Source organism: Prinia subflava, chromosome 19 (assembly GCF_021018805.1).
Source record: "Prinia subflava isolate CZ2003 ecotype Zambia chromosome 19, Cam_Psub_1.2, whole genome shotgun sequence".
Taxonomy (NCBI): domain Eukaryota; kingdom Metazoa; phylum Chordata; class Aves; order Passeriformes; family Cisticolidae; genus Prinia; species Prinia subflava.
In genome coordinates, this window is record NC_086265.1 from 9,915,403 (window position 1) to 9,933,568 (window position 18,166).

Sequence of the window (18,166 nt, forward strand, 5' to 3'; positions counted from 1 at the left end):
TGGTGACATTCCTAATCCTTTCTGAATTGAGAACCAGTACGTGGTCACTGATCAGCACAGGTCTCCTCCCTGTATCTGGGAAGTGTCTAAGTCATTTAAAAAACAAACAAAAAACATCCCAGCTTCAGACATATCCTGAAACTTCCTATTTAAAGAACATGAAGTTTCAACAAAATGCTGTTGAGAAAGGATAACCCAGTATTTCCTTCCATAAACTACTCAACTGTCCCTGGAAGTGGAAAGGCACAAAATACTTTCTAGAGTATATTTCTGTGTTAGCTGTATGAGGTAGATACAAATATGGTGAGATGTTCAGATTCAAGTACCTGTTGGGGTATTTTTGTAGTTTCCTAGCAGGTGAAACTGGGCCTTTCCACATCTTTCCACTGTTTGCTAGAGGCGGTCTCAAAATCTTCATTAGTAACATTCGTGTATCTTTTTAACAATTAAAATAATGCATATTGGCAGCATGGAAGTGACAATTTTGAGATGTGTTTTGTTTGCAGGGGTTAATTTATATTTGATCTAAGGCTGTTTGGTTTGGGTTTTTATTTTTTCTTGCTGTACTATTTTGCCAGGCTCCTCATGTGACAACCTGTCAGCTCAAGAATTCCAGTGTTAGTATGGGCTGGTGTTTTGGACACAATGAAGGGAACAAGACAAAACAGGGAGTGTACAGAAGAGACTGTAGCAGTAAGAGTCATGCTTTCAGCTTCCCCAGCCATCCAAGTTTATCTTGTTTGTCCTTCTGCATTTCTGATGAAGAATTGGGAATGAAGAAAGAGAACTCGTGCATAATTGTGTGGGTTTGGTTTTTTTCTTAGAAGCTCTGATTGCTGCATGTGCCTTCCACATGGACCAGTGCAAAAACTAAAAGCATCTGCAAAACAGGTTTGTTTTATCCCATGGTTGTGTCATGGCTTGCACAATCTTGCAGAGCATGAACAAAATAAATTTCCCGAGTGCAAGAAAAGTCAGTAGCTGGAAAACTGCCCTTTGTCAATTGTCTGCAGTTTCTCACCTCGCTGTTGCCTAAACCTGTTAGTGATGGTGAGTTTGGAGTATGTAAAACAAAAAAAGCAGCTGCGAGCACACTGGCACTGTGTGTGGTTACAAATTCAGAGCTGGTGGTGTCACAGTGAAGGAGGGACTCTCACTGCCTGTACAGCAGTGAAAGGGTGCATGGTTTGGTGCCTGTGAGGGACCTGGAATGTCAGAAAGGCTTTGTCACGGTGTGTGAAGCCTCCCTCTGCAAGCTCTGCCGTGCGGAGGGGACACAGGTATGCCTGACTTAGGTTTCCATGGAGATTTCTTGTCCCTCATTACCATAGGTGGATTTTGCAGATAGTTTTTCTTTGCCTAACCTTCTCTGGTTTCCTTTTCTGTTTTGTTTGGTTTTATTTTGAGCGGGGGACAAAAGTATGTTGTGATTTTCTTATTGTTTGGGGTTTGTTTCTTTGGGTTTGGTGTTTTATTTTTTTATTTTTTTTCTTTTGGTATTAACAAGTGGTGAGCTGTTTGGGGTTTTTTTCCTTTCTGAAGTGAAGGGACAAGGAAGCAGCTGCTCTGCTCAGTGTTTGTGGGCAGAACGAGCTGTGGGTGTTGCACCAATGGCTTTTCCTACAAGCTCCATCCATAACTTGTGTGCCAGCTGGTAACCCCAGGCAGGACAGGATTCATGCTCAATCTCCATTTGAGGTGATGTCTCTGCTTCACTTCTCACAATGAAAACTGATGTGCACTTCCAGCTCTCAGCAAGCCAGTGGAGCCCTGGCTGTACATGTTTGATGGGGAATGTGGTTTCCAGCAAACAGAATGAGTTGCTCAAGTGTTATTTTTAACTGTCTCCTGTCACCTTTAACTGTATTAGCAAGGGCAACACTACACTACTTTTCCTGTTTTAAAATAGTAAAAGATGTGTTTCTTGTTGGAGAAGATGAACTAGGAGGTTGTTTGGGGTGTTTTTTTTGGAAAATTTTGTTTTGGAAATAAACAGCCTAATGGCCTGGGCTCCCTCTCCTATATGATTTCCTTCTCCCCCATCCAAGAGGCATTGATCCACCAGACATTTGCAATGTAACCATAAAGTGCCGCTGTATTTCTGCTTTTATGTGCTGCTATTGAATGTTAGTAAGCCTGAATGCAGGAGGTGTGAGGGTGTATTGGGATGTGGTGACCAGGCAGATGTGGATAATTTGGCAGTGCAATAAAAGAAACAGTTTATCTTTAGGTGAGAGAACTGGTGGTCTGCAGCAGTTTGGTTTGTGACGGTAAAAGGAGGAGTGGAATGAAAGATAAACAGAAGCTGTGAAGTGAGGTGGTCATAGAAGGGGAAGAGAGAGAATGATGCAAGAAGAAAAGTTCAATTTTAGATATATGTCAACAAACTTGGATATGAGTTTAAGTTTAATGGCAGAGAGCTTTCTGTCCCTTTCAACAAATTTTACATTAGGCTGTTAGACTGTACACTGGCTAATGTCAGTTTTATTAATTTAGCTCATTGGATAGCCTGAACCATAAATGTATTTCTTCTAACTTGGGCTTAATTTTCAAAAAGCCTTAATAAAAAATTGGAAAGTGTCGGTGACACTGTATCTGAGGAACTAAAATTCTTATTTGCACACATGCATGGACAAAATGGGGAAATATGACATCATACTGCAGTAATTCTAACAAGAGAATAACAACACTGGCAGCCAAGTATCTGAGATTACTTAGCAGGCATAGTGAAGCTGGTGGTGGAGAATCTCTGAATTTTATAATTTATTCTGAACTGTGATCTACTCTGCCACTGTAGTCAGCCTGGATTAGAAATTCTTGGCTGTTTTAGAAGAGCAGCAGTCCTTCAGTGCTGAAGTAGTTGGTTCTATTACTGTTAACCATAACATTTAAGCACTCATGTACTGAGAGTTTTGTTGAAATGTTTTTCTTCATGGCCTTGTGAGACTGGCAGTCATTGCCTTTCTTGTACTTGCACACAAAATGACTTAGAAAAGTGAATTATCTTTAGGTAATTGCATATGGAAAGGGCAAAACTGGTATTATAGCAAAAAGCTTTGTGATTCTGAGCTCTTGGCTTTTTCTGCAAATGTTTTGCTTTGTCTTTTAGAGTGTGAAACAGAAATGGTGATAAAATCAGACCTGAGATTGGTCTCATGCTTATGGAACTAAGGTTTTAAGAATGGGCCTTTTTTAATTGGTTAAGAGTGTTAGTTTTACTGTCTAACATGAATATTAAATGCAAGGTAGTACTCCTGACCTGAGCCTAACAAGGTGAAAATGTTATGTTCTATAAAAATAAAATTAGTTTGACATATTTGTGAAACAGCAGCTACCCAGGAAGGACCACACAATATCTGTGCTATTAAAGCTCGAAAGAGTCTAATCAATTCCAAAAGTTCAATTTCTGTTCCTAAAGGCTGCTTCCATAATGAATTAAGGGAGGCATATCAAATGTAATAATGCATTGTTATGAAGGTTTCAGTAAACTTGCCAAATGTCAGGCTGCTGGTCCAGTCATGGTGCATTAACTGCTGTGATTAAAGCTGAGCTGTCCTCAGAGCTCACCTGGCTTTGGGAGTTGAGCTGCAATATCCTGCCTGGGGCAGGAGGGAAGTGCACTGCAAAGGTTACTCTGAGCAGTGAATATTCAAAATACTGGATTTCTAACAGGTTTAGTGCCTGTTTCTCTGAAATGGAGCATACAAATACTCTGTAGTTCAGATAATGAAGGCAATAAACTATTCCTTGTATTTGGAGAATCTGCTGCAGTGTGGCAGCTAAAAATTACTTTTGGTAACTTTAAACACTGCATGGAATGGCTATTTTTGGGTGAGAATGGGAAAAAACCCTTTCATATTTGACTAGAAGTTCTATGTAAGAAATAAATGGTAGCTCCTCTTTCTGGGTAGGCTCAGCTTAGGACTTGCACTGGACAGTGAGGTTAACACTTGGTAATTTATGGATGAGCTTCTGGTTCCTTTGTGTCACTCAGCACAAAGGAATGTTAATGCTGATCTTACCAGACACTGGTGGATTTCTCTAATGTCATGTTCAGTGGAATTATGTCTGGAATGAATGTGTGCATAGCTGAAATGTTAAGGAAATGTTTCAGGAGGGAAAGCTGAGCTCTTTTGCATACACAGAACTTAGAACCTGTTGTGTGATCACTAGCAGGAAATGATAACTGTTTAATTAGAGGCAGGGGAAGATGATCAGTGTGGAAACTTTTATTCCAAGAAAAATAAGCAGAACTGATGGAGAAATGCAGGACTAGATTTGTAGATAGAAGTTGGGTTCTGATGGTTTCTAGGAAGAATCTTATATTCACAGATCAGTTTTGCCCCAGATGATGCCAAAAGCACCTTGCAGGCCGAATGCAGAGGTCACATCAGCAATCCCTGGTTAACTGGGGCCAGCAGAGCAGAGCAAAGCTACCCGAGAGAGCAGGGTAGAAAATGATGAAGAATGATGGATCCAGCTGAAAAGGAGAGGTGATATTCAGTGAGCAGACGGCAGCTGAAGCAAGGTGAAGTTTAGCCAGGACACCTTGCTAATTCCCCCCACTGCATGGCAGACCAGGAATCACTCCCCCCATAAAGGAAATGAGTTTCAGAGTAACTTGCTCCACATTCAAGAACTTTGAAACCCGTTCTTGGATTGGAATATTTCCTTGTGCAGACAAAGTGAATGAAGGTGTTCAGGAGTTACAGGGAAAGCATAATAATTAAATCTTGAGTTTGGCTTGCAGAGGGAAAACCATTTTACAATCAAGTGGGCGGTGTTTCACTTTCCTTGAGACTGCAGAATGATGTGCAACAGCAAGTGGTAGAAGGCAGCACTTTCCCTGGATAGATGGTTTCTCATTATTTATGAAATGTTTACAAGAAAATGCCTTGCATGTACAGCAGCAGTAGGGGGAGGATTGTGAGCACGGAGAGAAGGACATGCTGGAATGTCACTCCCTTCCTTGTAGTATAATGTGACCTTTCCATTAAATTAACATTATGCTGTTTGCACAGAAGGGGAGCTAAGATAGAAAGTATTTTAAGGGGGCAATAGTCAAGCTAATTAGGCGCTGTAACTTATTCTGTATGTTAAGAGCTCAAAAGCAGGGTACAGGGAATGGGGGTTTAACACTGCTGTGCATTTTATCCATTTTGAAGGAGTTGCTTTGTGTTGATTGTGAAATCTGGGCTGTGACGTGGTTCCAAGTACTATGGCCTGGACCTGTTTTTTCTGGTGCATTAAGAGGGAGGTTTTAACTTTAATTCCTCAATGACTTGCTGCTAAAAGGTTTAGGCATCCTCTCTGCTAATCTCATGGGCAGAAAGGACAGATTCCACAATCCTTCTTGGCGTGGAGGACCGAGATATTTCATATGCCTGTCTATCAACCTCAGAGCAGTGATCGTGGAGTAAAGCACAGTTCTCCAAGAGAAATACTGCTAGATTTTGGTGTGTGAGCATTTCACTTCATTCACACCTAGTAAATTTCATTTAAGGGTTAAAAGATGCTTCATAAAGCTGATACCACATATTTAAATTCATAATGGCTCATTCATACACTGCACCCATTAAAAATCTTCTCTTCAGAAGAATTGCTCTTTTTCCTAACTTTCCTTACTCATAAAAGGCACATTCTAGCTGTGTTACATCAGGCTGCATATAACAACCCATGTGTTTGAAATAAAGAGATTGCAAAGCTGATAGGCTTATTTGTAATATTTCCTCTTCTGCAATTCAAGTCAGGTTGCAGTAGGTTCCAGAACCCACTGAAGCCAAGGCTGGTCACTGTGTGCTCTCTGCTGTGTCTTTGGCCTTGAGCTAAGGCCTGTGGCACTGCTGGGAGGGTGAAATCATATCATTCTTCATCTGTTAGAGCAGCCCTTGGACTACAGTCCTTCAGTCTGAAGTGTATTTACTTCAGTAGTTTTGGCCTTGGTGGTTCATTTCTCCCCTGCAGGTACAACAGTGATTATAGAGCTTCATTTGTCTGCCATGCTGAGATCCTCATCTCTCCAGGTGGCATCATTTAGTCCCCATGTTTGTCACTTTTCCTTTCCAGTGCTTCAGGAACCCAGTGGTTTTGACTTCTGCTCTCAGTTGATTCTTCCCTCTCCCTCAAAGCTGTTCTTTAGTGCTTCTACCCCCTTGAACCTGATAGTTCCCAGTTCAGATAGAGGAAGACTTACAGCTTTAACAGATAACAATTGATCCTCAGGACTCATTGTTTCCCCTTCTTTTTGGGGAGCTATTTATTTAAGAATAAATGAAGTTATCTCACAACTAGGGCCTAAAACTAAAGAACAAACTTTTACCTTTATGAGGGGGGAGTTAATGGCAGGAGGTCAAACCTGTCCTGTCTGACACTGTTAGAATAAGACTTTTACATGCAATTGTTGGTTGAATTGTGGACAAATTCAGCTTGTGTATTTGTGGGCCAGCAGTCTTCCTCTCCTGTCACCTCCTGCCTGGATACAGGGGAATAGGAACCAGGAAAGGACCAGAGGTTGCTCACTGAGAGCTCTTAGGATCAGTATCTTCCAGCAGGTGTCACGACCTCAGCATGTTCACTGGCTGGTGAGGAATGGTGTGACTGCCTTTGGTTCATGATGGCCAAGCATGACAGCCTGAAGCCACAACTCAGTGTCAATTCACTAATGACAATGATTTTTGCCCAAAACATGCTGAAATAGAGGGTTTGTGATCCATCTGCAGCATAATGATAGTGTAACAGTAGGGCTGAATTTAACAAGGGTTTATATTCCCTTCCTAAATGACTTCCAAAGCCAGTATTTGCTGCTCTATTTCGTGTTGATCAGTTCAGCCAGAGTGAGAAATATTTATGGCTTTCATGCAGTGCACTTATCACATTAACAAGATAATTAAAGCTCTATAGCAACTGTCTTGTAATTAAACCCCAAACATATTCTGGTCCAACTCCATTGTGATGGAACTGATGTCCTTTTGCATGGGCAGAGAGTTGAAATAAAGGATCTGTTCTTCCACTCAGGAAGCCTCTCACATACATAGGACCAACACAGTATTATAGCATATGGTTAAAATATTTTGTCCTTTATGCTGCTTTACTTTGTTGATACTTTGCCTTGGGTAGGGTTATGTATTTATGTGCTCAAGAAATTGAGAGCTTTTGTGCTGTAACAGGAGATATTTAATTTTGCTGTCAACACCTGCAGCAAGTGATAGGTTATCTACAGATATCTACCACACACTGCTTTCATTTTTTTTTTTTTTACTAGGTTACCCTGAAATGTTAGAAATTAATTCCTGCAGTCAGTGTCAGCTAAAGTGACAGTGGATCAAAGCTGTGAGACAAATTGCTCATCACAGTCCAGGGAGCTGACTCCTCTGTGCAGGCAGCTGTACATCACCAGAGGCTCCTCGTCCCCCCAAGCTCTGCTCCACAACTGCTGCCATTGTTGGGGAAACTCAGAGGTGGATTTCTGTAAAATAAGCTCATTCTAAACACCCATCAGAGGCATTGCTGCATCTTGGAATTGTTATTTGTTTGGTTGGGTTTGTTTCTTGTCACCCAGTTTAGAGCCTGTGTCACTATGCAACAGCCTGAACTATATAAACAATGATGTTAATCCATGAAAAATGAGAAATTAAACCTTGGCAGGATCCTAGTGATCCCTGTCCAGGTTCATCAGATGAAAGCTCTGGTTTTATTTTTTTTCTGACTCTTTTAAAAGCTCAGAAGCACAAAATTCATTTAGCTTTGTTGTCTGATGGTCAGAAATCACTTTTGCTGATAGTGAGCTTGCTTCATCTCTTAATGAAAGAAGATAAAAACATGTAAAAAAACCCCCCAAACCAACCCCCTAGAAACCTTTTCCAAACAATCACTTTGCTGTTTCCATTAGCTCATCAGAAATGTTCGAATCCTTCCCTTTTGAGAAGCTGCTCTCAGTGAAATATTGTGTATGTAATTTTTTCCCTTCAGGTATTTCCACTTTGAGCTGTTCTCGTAAATTAATGCTCGTTTTGATTATCTGTGTGAGATCTGGGTTGGTGTGTGGTGAGTCAGAGCAAGTTTGCTGTGTGAGCTGGAGGCTCTCAGCACCCCTGGCTTGCCAGAGAAAGTGGAGAGAATTCAAGTCTTTGTGCCTTTGCTCTGAGGTCAGCTGGGAGCCAGCGCTGCTCGAAAACACTGATTTAATGGCAGTGTGACATCCAGCCTTAAAACTAACGGGACACAAACTAGGAAATGAAAACAAAGGCAATGCTCACAGAGAATGGGCCACAGATGCAAGGCAGGCTGTGTGTGCAGCTGGCAGGGCCATCACAAACTGCTGCTCAGAGTAGCTGTCCTTCAGAAAGGCGCCTTTGATTGGGGCTTATTCCCTTATTTACGTGTCAGAACATCAGCAGTTTGCACTGAGCATCACTTGAGAGGAGTGTGGGGTAGTACCTAAATACTAATATTTTTTAAAGTCACAGATAGGGCTTTGTTTGCAGTAAACCAAACAAGTCTAGGCCAGAATGTTAACGAATATAAACTGATGTCCAGCCTGGATGTGTGTGCTTGAATGCTGAAGTTTTAATATAAATGACAAACGCATAATAAAGAGAGGTCATTTTGAGTTCTGTATGTTACATTTAAATTGTGTTCTGCGTATTACATTTAAAGCACATTCTGTATGCACAGCTATAAAGGGTGATTTGGAGTTTGTATCAGGATTAAAGGGTGCTCTGTAATCTTGCATAAAATGTAGCCACTAAGATCTTTTTCTTGACATGTTCATCTGTCTCATGTTTACTGTGGATGGAGTTGGTGCCAGCCAGTCTTTGGATACACACTCATTCTGCTGTTGCAATATGGATCATTTTCATCCCTGTCAAAATACATATTCAATCAGGATTTTTATTCCAGCACAGAGTTTGACCCTTTGACAGAAATATGCTTGAGTGAGACTAAACAGTGGCTCAGAATTTGCTTATCTTTTTGTTTGCAAACTCTCTATTTTCAGTTTACTTGGAGAATGTGAATATTTCTCTACCAAGTGTTATTGGAAAAATATTGTAAGAAATATTTTAACATTTTCATATTCTTAGTCTTCAACTTACATTCCAAAATGTACGTTTGTTTTAAGGAGGCAACAGGAGTGGATGCCTGGAAAAGTAACAGTGGAACCATCAGTCCCATATTGTGATGTGCATGTGGTAAAAAGATGACTTTTTTAGGGCTGGCAGATGCACTCACTTTACAGGTCATTAAATTTCTCATTATACAAACTCAATCATCTGAGTTTTTGAAATAGGTTTAGAATCTCAGAAAGATTAGACAGTGTGAAAAATAAATGTAGAACTTGAAGTTTTGATAGACAAAACATAATTTGATAAATTCTGTAATGATCCTACTACATTATTCTTGTTGTCTAACTCTTCCATATGGAGGGTTGCAGTCTGACCTTAGGTATATCACCGCATGCAGAGTAACAGCAAACAAATTTTGTATTTGCCAATCTGCTGAGAGATTCTGATTCATCTGCCTGTGTTCTTCAAGGAGAGACCCTGTAATTTGTGCATCAGGATATTGTCTATCTGGATGTGATGAGAAAACTGCATCCTTTTAAAAGGATGTGTGTTCTGCTTACAGGGCTGGTTTTGCACCCCCAGTTCCTTCCAGAGGTGAATTTAACCATAATTAGTTGTTCATTCTACCAATGGTTTTTCTGCCCCTAGGCAAACTAAAAAAACCTTTTCTTTGGATCACGGGAGTTCTGAGATCTGAGTTTGAAATAATGTCTGTTACAAAGCACAGCCATCTCTTTCTTCTGTATGAATTTGTCATACTTGGCCAGCTGTTGTTTGAGACAGTTATTCCAGGAAGCCTGTCATTGTATCTTTTTAATATGTTTTTCTTTGTTGTTGGGGGTTAAAACGATTTTTTAGTTCTTATGAAAAATGTTCATTTCTGTTTGCAGAATGAGTTTTTCTATTTATGGACAAAACCAGTGAGGTGGTTCATGGTTGCTCCCAGGACCTCTCAGGGAATGCTTTTCTGTGGGAATGGGCTCAGTGATGACAATGGCTTTGGCCAGAAATCCATTTACTCGCTAAGTGGGATACAGCAGCTTACAGGAAAAAGGACTCCAAAGCCCCTTTCTTTCACCTCAGGCTACATAGCACATCTCACTGCATTGTCTGCATTGTGTTGGCACTTGGATATTTTTTTTCCATTGTATGTCTGACAGTGAAATAGGAAGTAGTTCATCTTTCTGAGGGGATTTTTCTGGGCCAAGGATGGTACTTGTATTAGAAGTCAGCTCTGTTCCACTGAAAAATTAATAACATTTTAGGCATGTCTGCACTTTAGTAAGACCTATGCAAAAATGGTAAGATGTTTTATACTACATATACTACACTGTAACTCCTAGAGGAAAAAATTGTCTTGGTAATTTCAAATTTTCAATTATTTTGAAATTATGGCTAATGTGACAGTGGTTTTAGACAACAAAGATGCTCCATTAGCAGTTTTGATCCGTATGTGAAGGACCTGTAAAAGTTGGTGCTCAGTTACAGACCAGCTTGATGCTACTTTGTTGGTGCTGTAAAATTTAGTTTCTGCTAGAATTTCATCTCACAGCTGTACTGTGGAGGGGATAAAGCAGATGATCACTGTCAGACACCTCGTGAGGAGCTGGTGAACAGATCAGCTGAGCCAGCCATCCCAGTATGTGTGCTGTGAATGTTGATGCAGGATTCTGGAGATGGAAAATGACCACGCTGCTTCCCTCCAAGAAAAAATCCAAGCAAAGGTCACATCAGAGTGAAATTTCATTTACTCAGCCCATAAAATGAACACATTTTCCTGCTCACATATAGGTGCCAAGACTTTTAAAGAAACTGTTTGAAACATTGAAGATCTTAAGGTCCTCGAGGAGTGAGGATAAGAAAGAGAAAAAGGCAGAGGGCGAGGTGTCGACAGCATATCTGAAATCTGCTTTAACCCCAGTGCCCAGCAGCCACATGAAGAACAGTTGTGGAATGTTAAACTAAAACGTGGTTGAGGAGAGAGGAGGAGGTTCAGCAGTTTGCCTCCTCACACGTTCCTCTGTGACAGTGACAAATGCTGGAACATTCAGTCAGGCTGTGTGAGGGGATCCAGGGCTTCCATGCCGAGATGGAGGGTTTGGGTTCACTGCCCTGCTTGGAATAGCCGGGACAAGGCACTTGTCCTGTTCCACCCTCATTCTTCAGACAAAGAGGATAATGCCACACTGCTGCCGTGAGGATTCATGTCCTAAAGGTGCTGAACTGATAAACTGCTGTGGGAATGGGGACTGTGTATTATTAATTAATTATTCAAGGAGGGAGTCCTCATTGCTGCTGGATGCCAGTGCAGCCCCTCCATCTCTGCCTTGCCAGAGGACTGTGTCCCCTCCAGCCCTGCTTGGCTGCACACACACGGCCTCTGGGTGTGAGTACTCCTGCTCAGACCCGGGAACCAAGCCAAGGGAGAGGTAAGATCTTGCTCTGGTTTATTAACACACTGACAGGAATAAGTGCTTGCCTTAAACTCAAACAGCAAAGAATTCCTACATTGGGGTTTAGTAAATAAAAGGCAGCATGGGAGAAGTAATAGAGATTCAGGAGGAAAGGAGAGGTCTTGGGGATTCTTCTTTCTGATTCCTGAGTAATGATGGGATATTTTGGGACAACATAGTGAAACCTTAACAGTCTTCACAGCTGAGAAGAGTGAAAAGTGGCCAAAAACAACCATTAAGTTCTGCAATCTGCAGGCACTGTTTGTTTATTGAGCTAATACCCTTCACACTTCTTTTTTTTCTTTCTTTCTTTCTATTTTTTTAATTTGGTAAGAGAAATGCTCTGATTGTCCTTACCACGGCTGTGTTTTAGTTTTGTGTTACTTTTCAACTTTGGTGTTCTTAGTCCTCTACCAGGTGGCAGCCATTATGCTCTTTATTCCATGCTTCTTATTGATTTGGTCAAAAGTAATTAAAGAGATAATTTGTTCTCAATTACATTTCCTTGAATTTCCTGAGGCTGGAAACTCTGCTCTCCAGCTGTGTCTTCCCCCAATTCTTTTTCAAATTAACTTTGCTCTCACTCTGAAATAAAACAGAATAACATGTTCTTTCTTTGTTTGCTGCTTTTGGATTGAATAGAGAATCTGTGCTGTAGCAGATATCGATCTGATAATTTTATTAGGTACTTTTGCCTTGGTTCATGAACTCTCATGTTTTTAGCATAACACTGCAATAAGAAATCCTGTGTTAGACTAGCAGAAGTAAGAAACCAATTTTTTAAAGATGTTTATGGATGTTTCTGCTTTCTGAGTGTCCTTTGTGCCTGAAGGGTTCTTTTCAGCACTTTTGTAATCTGTTTTGAACTCTAATAGCAAGGGGAAAATGAGCAGTATTATGGTGCAGATGGGGTTTTCTTCTTTTCTGTTTAACAGTGATTGCATTAATTTCTAGTAGAATGGATTTTTGGCAATTGAAAATGGCTTTGGGACATTTGGTATTCTGGGAGATTTGGCAAGAACATTTGTAATTTTGACTTAAGTACAGGGAAAATGTCTAGAAAACATTAGCTAAGGCTGAGCAACATTGTCATTGCCAGTAAGCAACCAAAAATGTGCATAAAGGGCTTTGGGAGGGTTGCAAATATCTAATTACAGACACAATATCCAAAGACCACATAAATGACAGAAACAGAAGACAAAGATAGGTGGTATAGAGAGATGTCATACTTAAGTGGAAACTTTTTTTCCTTCCCTCTTTGTATTGACTTCCAAGGACACATTTTTAAAATCATCTGAATGAAAAGAGTTTACAAAGACTGTAAAGATGGCAGATCAAATTATGTAGTTGCTTAAATGGTTCAAAGTTACTGTAGAGTAAATGCACTGATAGCAATATTATTGCAACCATGATTAATTTGATCCAATTATTTTACAAAACTTAACAACCTTGCAGAATTAGTAAATAATCCTTGGAGACAAGAAAATTAAAAAAAAAAAGTTTTCTTACAGGAGTATGAGGAATGGAAGCAAATGGATTGAATAAACAATATCAAGCTATTCAAGATAGTTTTGTCATGAAAACAGGGGGGTTTTTTGTACAGGTGCTTTCCATCACCATAATATCAGAATGCTTTGTGGATGTTTATGGAAGTGTTTTATTTCCCATTCCAGGCACAGGACATGGAGACACAATGAGCTGTGGAATTCATCACAGTCAAGAAAAGGCCTTTGCTAGCTGGGATAAGGTGCTAAATGTTTAATTTAAGGTGTCAGAGGAAATTCCTGACAGACATGAAATTGAATCTATTTACTCTGAGTTTCCTCCTCATGCTCTCACTAGCAGACAACCTTTGTCTGACTCCTGAGCTGTCTCCTTCCATTTGGCTGATGCATCTCCATTGACAGTAACATGTTCATTGGAGTGCAGAGGGACACCCAACTGGACTGGAACTGCCTTGCTCATTAGAACTGGAAAACAGTGCCATGGAAAAACAAACTGCCATGGAAACTGCCATGGAAAACCAGTGGGATGAGGCTCCTTTCCGTGGGTGCTGGTGCCGTTCTGACCCGAGCAGCAGCGTGGAAGCTGCTGCAGCCGCTCTTACCAAGTGCTCCCCTTGGCAACTGAGATCCTCAACTGCAAAGTGCTTTGCATTATTGATATGTCACAGCACATAACAAATCAGGTGTCTTGTCTTTGTTGCAGATTTAGTTGTGTTTTTTTTCCTTTTTTTTTTTTTCCTAAGCACTAAAGTAGTGTTGCTCTGAAAGAAATCTAAATTTTCTGCAGTCTATTCCTTGTCACGTCCTTTGTCTTGGAGCCTCTTGTGTTTAATTGAAAATTCTCTTTTGGTCCTGATGTCTGTTCTGTGTTCCCACTTTCTAGTGAGAGGGCAGGATGGGTCAGTATTGAGCAGCAGCAATAAAAGAGGAAACGGGAAAAAATATTCCTGAGTGCTTGGCTAGAATATTGTCTTTAAAATTCAACATTTAGAATCCTGCCTGCAGAACTGCAGCAGTCATCTCTGTATGTGGTGCTTTACAAAAGCTGCCTAAAGATTTCCATAAAATCAAAAAATGTAAATTTTGAGGTCAATCTTGCATTTGGGTGACTAAATGTTGGCTTGTGATGAGGCCGTGCTGATTTATTTTCATCAAGACACATTCAGTTTGCAAATGTTATCATAATACTTTTGAGTTGAGTGATATATTATCAGGAAGAAGAGTGCAATAGGTGTGTCAATCTGCTGTTTTTGACACAACATATAAACTTAATGAGTTACCCAGAATGAAAAAAACTTCATTAATTTAGAGGAAACAGGTTCTTTCACCAGCTTAAACAAACAAACCAACAAATTGGAAAAATCTCAAAACTTACAGAATGACATCTGCAAAGACGACAGGTGTGTGACACAGGGATAATGTTAACAAAAGGATGGGTTTGTCAGAATTGAGCAATTTTTAACTTACAGGATTATCCAGAATAGAAAGTGGAAGTATTTGGGAACTGTTGGGGTGAAATCTAGAGTCTACAGAAGAGGGGTTTGACTGAAAGAAATTATTTTAATTTTTAAAAAATCCAAAAATACTTCAGGAGCCTGCATTTTTCTTTGCAGAGGTGAGGAGATCACGGTGAGAGTTGTCCAAGGCAAGGAGCAGGAATGCCGGGGCCTCCCTGTGCTCGGGTCTCCTCCAGGTTTGGGATCTGAGCCCCGGGCGATGCGAGGGCGCGGAGCTCCACCTGCTGCAGCAGCCCGAAAAGCCATAACCATTCCCACAGAAAACTTTCCTGTCCTTTCCTTATGTCATCTTCATGTATTACTTTATGATTTTTTTTTTAATTTATTGCTTCTTACATACGGAGTTGTATGAGCAGCTTCTTTTTTTTTTTCACATCAGGAAATGATCGCTGCAACAGGCTTAAAGCAAATTAGATGAGCTATAATGAAAGTCTTCTTAAGCTGAAAACACTAAAAAAACAAAACAACCCACCAACACCCAAGCTGCAAAGAGTCTTCAGACTGTCACAATAATGTACTGTTGAGTTTAACAAATGAGACACTCCAGCAACGTTTTCTGGTTTTATAATGCACGCCAAATTAAAAAAAAAAAAAAAAAAAAAAAAAAAAAAAAGAGTGTTCGACTGTTCTATAATTACGTCCCGTTTTAAGCTCGGATTGCACCTCTCCAATACATGAATAATGTTGTAGGAAAGGAGGATTTTTCCCTCTGTTTCCCGAGAGGAAGGCGGTGCAGTCACTCCCTCAGGCCTGAGGGGGGGATGCGCTGAGCCCCCCTGAGGAAGGCCGGGCGGGTCTCGACTCTTTCCCTTTCCCCAGGGCCTGGCAAAGATCGCTGGCCAGAGGCAGGAGAAAAGGAAATGTTGCGCCCAAAAGAACAAATTTTCAATCTCTGTGGCGTTAAACACTTTAAATGATTGTGGTTAAATGTCTCCAGCCCGTGACCGTGGTCACCGCGCCGCTGTTTTCCCTCCATTGAATCTGAGGGCTCCGTTCCCGCCCACCCTTCCTGCCCCTCAGTGCGGAACGAGCCTGAAAGAATCTTAATTTGTTTTAATTGTGCCATCACGGGGAGAACTAATGGTACCTGGCTGCTGGCGACACTTAGCTGCTTCTGAAAAACAAAACCAAGTAAGTGCCATGAACAAAGCAGACAGAAAATTCCCTGTTTCTGGAGTATCCAAGTGAGGCTTCTTCTAATATTTGCTTTAAATACAATGTGTGTAATTAAAAAAACAAAACAAAAAAAAAAAAAAACAAAAACAAAAACAAAAAAAAAAAAAAAAAAAAAAAAAAAAAAACCAAAATAACACGTCCTGTCAGTGTCACTCTGTTCCATGCTGTTCCTGTAGCAGAGGTGATGAGAAAGCTGACACAAGTTCATGGATTTTGGGGCTATTGTTACATTTTGTGCTGTGGGCTGGTGCTGAGGAGGTGTGCTCTGGATTACAGACATGCCAGGGAAGAGAGTCTCAAGGAAATGGTAACTGAAAAGGAGAAAAAAGATCAAAGGGTGTTCAAATACTTTGAATTTATTGGATTTTTCACTGAACTCTCAAAAGCCATGTACCCTGATACAAGTTGAATATTGCCCAAAATATGAAAACTTCAGTTTTTAAAACCCAATTTGCTTCTGAAGAAACTTCTTTGAAGGTGTTCCACCCACAAAGTCTGTTCCATCCATCTGGCACCTTTCTATTTTCAAGAGTACTGTGACATTTAGAAGGACTTATCAGAGGAAATAATTATTTGTCTTTCAACATTATTTATGGGTAGATCAGTTGTCTTCTTGGGTGTACAGGAATGAAGTCACAAATATTTGTGGCTTTATTGGAAGTAATTTTTTTTTTAAGTGCTTTGTCTGGTAACTCATTTCTAAAATCCAGTCTACTTTTGAAAGCCTATTTCCACAGATGAAGACCTTTAATATTCTAAACCTGATTTTTATTACAAATTGTTACAATAAATAACTTTGATCCCTGGAAAAAATATATCAGATAGTGATTACTAAATTTATGTAATGACAAATACTTAATTTTTATTTTTCTTACAGTTCTGTGTAAGAAGCTCTCCATGCTGAATATGTCCAGTAATCAATCTGTGTTTGGCATTTCCAGCAGGTAAAGGTTGGGTCCCCAAGTCACCACTCCTTACATTTTGAACCTTTGTTCTGCTCAAATCTTAGACAGGAACACAAAATTTTTGAAGAGTTTTATGCCCCCTTAAGTCAAGATTCCAAAAAGCAAAATGTTCTTCTCCAATTTTTTTTTAAGTACCTGAATGTTCTCTGTTGTGCAAAAGCTACACAGCAGAGGAAGTGTTCCAGCCACAGCTCTGAGTCTGCTGGGCCCCCTTTTTTTGTGCATTTGCTCAATCTCGAGTACAGGGACACAAATTGTGGGAGCCTGGAGCTTTGGATTGCTTGGAATCAGTGAATGAGCCCTTTGATCTAAAACTCATGCAGGAAGAAATTACTGTTTTCGTGTTCTTTTTAGCCTGAACCCCAGACACAGCTGAGTGATCTGAAGTCTTTTATTAATCTACCTATATAATTCTTTTAATAGGCAGGAATGTGTCCTTTTTTTCCACTTGAATGAACTGATGGTTGAGGGAGTCCCAAAATTGTGCTGGTGTCTGACTTGAGGGCTTTTTATGGGTCTGTGCCTTCCTTGGGGGTGGAAGCACAGACCCAGAATAGAGGTTTATGACAGAGCATATCTTCAGGGGAAAGCAGCTACAAGTAAGTAATTTTCTATTCCTGGGTTTGGAAATTGGATATTCTTTTTATGTTAGACACGGTAGTCTATACAATAATCTCCCAAGAGAAAAGTTACATTTCTTAAGCATTTAAGCATAACAATTTATAAAGCATACATGCATTTTGCACAGGTACTTCCTATGTGAATCTATTTGAGCACCAAAGACACTTCCTGGCATACAAAGTTTTTCTACACCAGACTGATGGAGACACTTCTGCTCTAGTGTGCATCTCAGTAGAAAAATTTATTTGCACCACTTTGTTTTGAAAATTATGTATACATTTTGTAGTTTGTTAACCCATGAGCCCTCACAGGGGCCATTCTTTGAGTCTAGGCCATTGAACAAGCTTTTTTCCCTGCCTGGTATTTTAATAAAGGTCGTGGTTGCTCAACTTCCTGCAAGATCTCTGTAGGACTTTTACTCAGACTCGTTTCCATGCTTGTGAGATGACACAATGCTGTCACAGGTGATGACCAGTTCAGAAAATATTTGGTGATTGAAACCAAACCCTGAGACTGCACATACCTTCTGTGTGCTGAGCTGTTCTTAATTGATGCTGTAATGTTTATTTTCAGTTTGGTGACTTTCAGTCTGATCCACAGGAACCAGGGAGGATGCTCTTCCCCTTTAGAGAACTGGGAATGGATCTGAGTCAAGGGAAGGAACCCAAAGCACACGGGAAACTTTAGTCAGGCAGGGCTGTACGAGGTTGTACATTCTTTTCCTAGAAACCATCTCCTGTTGCCACTAGACACAAGAAACTTCTGGTCCAGCAGGATATTTCTTATGGTCTCATTTAAATAAATAAATAGACATTAGAAACCAAGCAAACAAAACAAAACACCCACACACATGGGGTTCTATGGAGA

General features: G+C 40.3%; 1 long non-coding RNA gene across 1 annotated transcript; it reads left to right on the top strand.

The window, feature by feature from the left end:
- The first annotated feature begins 508 nt into the window (after positions 1-508).
- LOC134560319 (uncharacterized) lies at positions 509-15,150 on the top strand. The gene is made up of 3 exons (XR_010082712.1): positions 509-1,280; positions 13,189-13,262; positions 14,634-15,150. It is a non-coding gene; the product is annotated as an uncharacterized LOC134560319 (long non-coding RNA).
- The last annotated feature ends 3,016 nt before the right edge of the window (positions 15,151-18,166 follow it).